The sequence below is a fragment of the Echinops telfairi genome, unplaced genomic scaffold (assembly GCF_000313985.2).
Source record: "Echinops telfairi isolate 266 unplaced genomic scaffold, ASM31398v2 ScPeMD7_16;HRSCAF=60, whole genome shotgun sequence".
Taxonomy (NCBI): Eukaryota; Metazoa; Chordata; class Mammalia; order Afrosoricida; family Tenrecidae; genus Echinops; species Echinops telfairi.
The window spans coordinates 6,181,208-6,187,477 of NW_022103913.1; the positions used below are offsets into that span (position 1 = coordinate 6,181,208).

At 38.8% G+C, this 6,270-nt stretch overlaps 1 protein-coding gene across 1 annotated transcript in view; it reads right to left on the reverse strand.

Annotated features, from left to right (window-relative positions):
* TRIM42 (tripartite motif containing 42) overlaps positions 1 to 6,270 on the reverse strand; it is a 28,054-nt gene that overhangs the window by 17,489 nt on the left and 4,295 nt on the right. The window lies entirely within an intron of this gene.

Genomic DNA, 6,270 nt, shown 5'->3' on the forward strand with positions numbered 1-6,270 from the left:
CCAAACCAAACCAAACCAAACCAAACCAAACCAAACCAAACCCACTGTCATCACGCCAATTCTGACTCCTCATAACCTTGAGGGACAGAGTAGAGCTGCCTCTTTGGGTTTTTGAGGCGGTAAAACATGCCAGTAACAGGTCATCTCATCTTTCTCTCACAGGGTAGCTGTGGGTTCAAAACTGGTGAGACTGGAATTTGCATCTACAAGAGGTTTATGAAATGAATTAGGCTTTTCTCAGGATATCATTTCCTTCTTTTCTTCTCTTACTACCTCCCTTAATTATAACAAGTTAAGATTTTTTACAAATTCCTATCTTATATTAGTAATCTCTAAGGCCTTGAGGTTCAGGTTAGAATTTTAAGGCCATCCTTGAGAATAATTTTCACCTTATGTCAATTATTTGCAAGTTAGACTTAAAAAGAAGTGATGTTGCAAAGTGGTTGACATTATCCCTGTATGAAAGTAAACATTTTTCAAGATAGAGCACCCAAACCCAAATCAATGAAAATTAGTACGTCTAATGACTACTTCTAAATGCTACCTTGTGTAACAAAATACAGTTATATACAGTGATTTGTGAGTAGATGATGGAGTGGTTTCACATTGGGATATGACCAGAAAAGTCAGCAATTCAATACCATCATCCACTCTGAGGAATAAAGACAGGACTTTCTACACCCATAAAGAGTTACAGTCTTGGATACCCATAGGGGCTGTTCTACCTTATCCTATAGGGTTGCTATGAGTCAGCATCAAATCATTGGCAGTGAGTTTGATTGGATTTTTTTGAGTAGATGCATGAGGAGACATGCAGGCTGAATGGGTGTGAAAGGGAGAGTTGGGGTATATTTAAAAATAGAGATAGATATGGCAGATTACTTTTTACATGGGTACCTTTACTGAAAATATATCTATGAATGTGGTGGGGTATACAAGGGGTAAAATTACTAAAATATCTTAAACCTGGCTTTGAGGGAATGAGTTCCTAAGCCTGGGGATATCAAGGTGAATTTGTATAAAATAGTTTACAAATAAAATTTTCTATAAACCCTACTTTTGTGAGTAGTGGATGGAATCTTTAAAGCTCATAAGTGGCTATCTAATGTGCAAATACTTGTCTATCCCTGTCCAGAGGAAAGAAGACTGATAAAATTAGAAGAATAATTGAAACAATTAGCCCAATGGACTAATGAACCGGGAAACTAGAACAAGATGGTGTCCAGCTACAATTACCAAATGCTCGAAAAGAGACCACATCAAGAGATCCTGGATAGAATGGTAAAAAAAATGTTAAACAAAACTCAAAATAAAAAAGACCAAACTTAGTAGTTGAGTTGAGATAGGAGGAACTGCTGAGACTCTGATCATTAGTTACCCTTTGAGGTATGGAAATGAACTTACCCCAAAGGTTCAATTTTCAGCCAAACAATAGACAGGTCAATAAGGGAAGCAATAACACCAGTGAGGCACACACATCTAAAAACAACCAACAATTTGAGATAAAAAAGGCAGCATTTACATAAGGGCAAAGTTCAGAAGGGGTTAGGAAAGGAGTAATGGAAAGGGAAACACAGAAAAAGGAATGAGTGTTGTTACGTTGTGGGGATTGCAATGAATGGGAGGAATAAAATGGCCAATGTCACCACAGAACCCATGGAAACAAAAAGGGCAACAACAGAAGGAAGAACTGTACTCCAACAAATTTAAAACTCAGAAGAAATTTTAAAAAGTCATTTTATTGGGGGCTCATACAGATTTTATCACAATCCATACTTACAAAAATGGATAAATTTTAAGAAACACATTACCTTCCTAAACTTACATACACTGAAGGAGAAAATTTGAAAATGCCAATTAAGAAAAGAAGAAATTAATCAGAGGAGCTAAAAGTCTCCACAGTGTAAACGTCTGCCCCCAGTAGACTTCACTGATGAAATCCACCAAACATTCAAAAGCTACCACAGATTCTACTCGAACTAGTTGATTATAGAAAAAAAAAATGGAATCCTCTTGAATTAATTGTATGGTGTGAGCATAACTCTAATACCCAAACCAAGCAAAAATACCACTAAAAATTAAAATTAGAAACCAATACTCCTTATGATCATAGGCACAAAAACTCTCCACAAAATACTACCTAGTAGAATCCAACAGCATATTAATAAACATATATCATGATCAAGTGGGATTTATACCAGATATGCAAGGATGATTCAACACTAGACAACCAACATAATCATCACATGAATAAAATAAAAGAACCTATGATCATATCAATCAATGCAGAAAAGACATTTAACAAAATCGAATACTTATTACTGATAAAAATCCTTAACAAAATAAGATTAGAAGACAAAGTCCTCTATATAATTAAGGGTAAGTAGTCAAAACCAATGACCAGTGTTACTCAATGGAGAGAAACTGAAATAATTCTAATGAATCTTGATGGGGTAGTGGGTTATGAGTTGGGCTGCTAACTGTCAGGCTCACAATTCAAAACTATCAGTCCCTCTATGGAACAAAGATGAGGATTTCTGCTTTTCTAAAGATTTTTAGCTTCAGAAATCCAAAGGGGAAGTTCTACTGTGCTCTATAGGGCCATTAAGAGTCAGAATTGGCTCCTCACGTACCTACCAACAGAAATGCACTTGCCTTCTCCAAGATGTGTATGCTCCCCGCCCCTCATCTTGACTTGGATTTTTCATTAGATCCGCTTATTACCCTGGTAGGAGTGTCAGTTGGATTGCCTTTCTTTGGAATGGGCCTAAATATAGATGTCTTTTACACATTTGGCTAGGTAGCTGACTTCCAAATGTCTTGGTGTCAAAGAATGGACACCTCCAATAGCACATCCATTTATTAAATCTTTTCTGTTGATTTCTGTCCATATCTAGAGCCAGCAGCTCCTCTGGAGAAAGACTGGGCTTTACATTACTGTAACTAGTTACAGTCTCTGAAATCCACAGGGAGTCTCAATGAGTCAGCATTGACTCAATTGGCAGTATTATTTGCTAAGCACATCTCATGGACTCAAACTAACTCCTGGGCAGAGTCTATTTCAACTCATAACATCCCTAAAGGACAGAGGAGAACTGCCCCAAAGGTTTTCTAGGCTGTAATAATTTAAAAATGTGAAGTTTTCTTGACATTGATATTCACATATCATACAGTTCAATAGTTTAAACATATTTAAATGAGTTGTGCAATCATCACTATAAGAAATTTTGAACATTTTCTTTTTTGTATTTATTGCTAGTTCCCCATTTCTCCCTAGTCTCCCTTCACATTCCCCCAATAAATTATTAATAGCTGGATTAATAAATCCAGTTACTGTCTGTATAGATATACCTATTCCAGATTTCATATAAAGAAAAACATACAACCACCAAAAAAACAACCAACCAATGCAATAACAAAATAAAACATAGAAAAACCTCAGTTGAAAATAGAAAACAATAAAGACTAGAAAATATTTAAAATAGGTCAAAAGAGAGAACAAATGCTAAGGTGTTAAATTTTAACATAATTATATCTGTATTCACCCACTTTCCAATTCACTCTGTCTGATAATACAGCTTTCACTATCAACCATAGCCTTCTGAAAACTGGGTGTTCATAATTTAAGCTCTAATACTTTCCCTTCCTCTGACCTTGAATTTTATTATTTGCAATCCTGGGGTCACAGGCTGGTGAGCTGGTGACGTAGCTCTCACCTCACTTAGACAGCTGCTTGTTTTAAGATAACTCTTTAAGACCCAGATGCTATACTTTCTGATAGTCTGACACCATCTGCTTTCTTTACTACACTTTGCTATAGCATCCATGTCTTCAGTGATCTCTTCATGAGGGCAATTATTGAGTAAGGCCACATCCTAAGAACTCATTGTTTGGGACTTCCGGCAAGATGGCGACTGAGTAATACATACCAGAGGGACTCTGCAGAAATTAGTGCACAAGAGTCACTACTTGGGAAATTCCACACTGACGGGTTGCAGGAGGAGCATCATAAAGATAAGTAGGCACAGACCCACCAGGTTTTGAGGACCTGGGTCTTTTAGCTTACCACTGTGGAGGCTGGCTAGGGTTTAACCTTAGCTCCACCACTGTCTTTGCCAGGACTGGGGTCCTTTGGAGCCAGCCCAGAGGCTTTATCTCAATATGGGCACAGCTTGCCACTGCTTCGGGACAGGGTTTAACCCCTCCAGCCCCATGGTCAGGGATCTGGACTCAGCTATATAACTACTTTTGTTTCCTTCTCTTCTCTCTTTCCCCCAACAGTCTCAGTGGACTCAGATTTTGGGGGGTTTTATTTTTTAATTTTTCTCTCACATGCCACTGCTAACCTCCTGGCCACTCCCCTTAACCTAGGGCATTTATGCCCCCACCACCAAGCTGAGGGAGCTCCACCCTCTGCAGCATAACATGAGGCTGGGGAAAGCTCCCCCACCTTCCTCTGGGGGAATTCACACCCACCTAAAAAGAAAATATTTATATGAGTAAAACTACAGAACACTATTAAAAGAAACCAAGAGTGACCGCAACAAATGAAAGAATATCCCATGCTTGTGGAAGACTCTATATAGTAAAGATGTCAGTTCTGCCCAAGGTACCATATAAGTTTAATGCTATCCCGATACAAATACCATCCTCTTTCTTCAAGGAATTGGAAAAACTGATTACTGACTTCATATGGAGAGGGAAGAGCCCAGAATTAGCAGAGAACTACTCAAGAAGAAGGACAGAGTGGGAGGAATTGCTTTACCTGACTTTACCACATATTATATAGCCACAGGGATCAAAATTACATGGTATTGGTATAATGACAGATATTCAGACCAATGGAAAAGAACTGAAAATCCAGAAATGAAATCATCAACATGCAGACAACTGATCTTTGATAAGGGCCCAGAAAATATCAAATGGGAAGTAGATGCCCTCTTCAATAAGTGGTGCTGGACAAAATTGATGTCTACCTGCAAAAAAATGAAGCAAGACCCTTATCTCACTCCATGCACAAGAATAAATCAAGTTGGTTCAAAGACCTTGAGGTAAAATCCCAAACTATTAGAGCCATCAATGAAGGAATTGGGTGAAACCTGAGAACTTTGGTGCAGGGAGTACATAGGCTATCAGAAATAGGGAAGGACACAAATACAGAGGAGGCACAAACTGACAAATGGGATATACTGAATATAAAATGCCTGTATACATCTAAAGAATTCATCAAGAGAGTAATTAGAGAGCCCATGGACTGGGAAAACATCTTTAGCAATGACACATCAGACAAACACATTTTTACTAAAATGTACAATACTTTGCTACCTTCCAAAAAGAAAAAAAACTAATTGCCCACTGAGGAGGTGGGCAAAGGTCCTGAACAGAAGTTTCACAAGGGCAGAAATCTGAATGGCCAATAAACATGTGAGAAAATGTTCCTGATCTTTAGTCATGAGAGAAATGCAAATTAAAACAACAAGATACCACCTAACCCCTTAAAAAACCACAATACAACAAGTGTTGGAGGGGCTGTGGTGAGATAGGAACTCTCGTCCACTTCTGGTGGACCTGTAGGTATGAACAGCCACTATGGAAATCTATTTGGCAATATCTAAAACACATGGAAATTGAGCTTCCATACGATCCAGCAATCCCTCTACTGGGCATATACCCAGAAGAGACAAGAAACAAACCATGGTCAGACATCTGTGCTCCAGTGTTTATGGTGGCATAGTTCACAATTGCAAGGAGTTGGAAACAACCCAAATTTCCAACGGATGAATGGATTTTAAAACTGTGGTACATACATACAATGGAGTACTATGCATCACTAAAAAGCAGTGACGAACGCATGTTGCACATTGCCACATGGCAAGAACTGGGGGAAGTTATGCTAAGTGAAGTAAGTCAAGCACAAAAGGATATGTATAACATGAGTCTGCTGAGGTAAGCTTAAGAATGCAAAAGGGGCATAGGTGAAAAGCTATTATATATCCTGGGGTGAGGTCCAGGTAGTATGGCAGGGGCTAGACCAAATCCAGGGATACATATGGTAGCCAACTAAAAAGAGGAGGAAAAAAGGAGGGAAAAAAAGACATGGCTAATGGGGAAACAGGGCAGTAAACCCACCCAAGGAGAGGGTATTGTTTATATCTCCACAGGGAAAGAGGGACCAGACTTCAACCTAGTGTTCCAAGAAGTGAATGCAACATACCAGCTTGAGGCAAGGAACCAAAAGAGAGGTCTGAGGGACCAGCCCCAATCCTGACT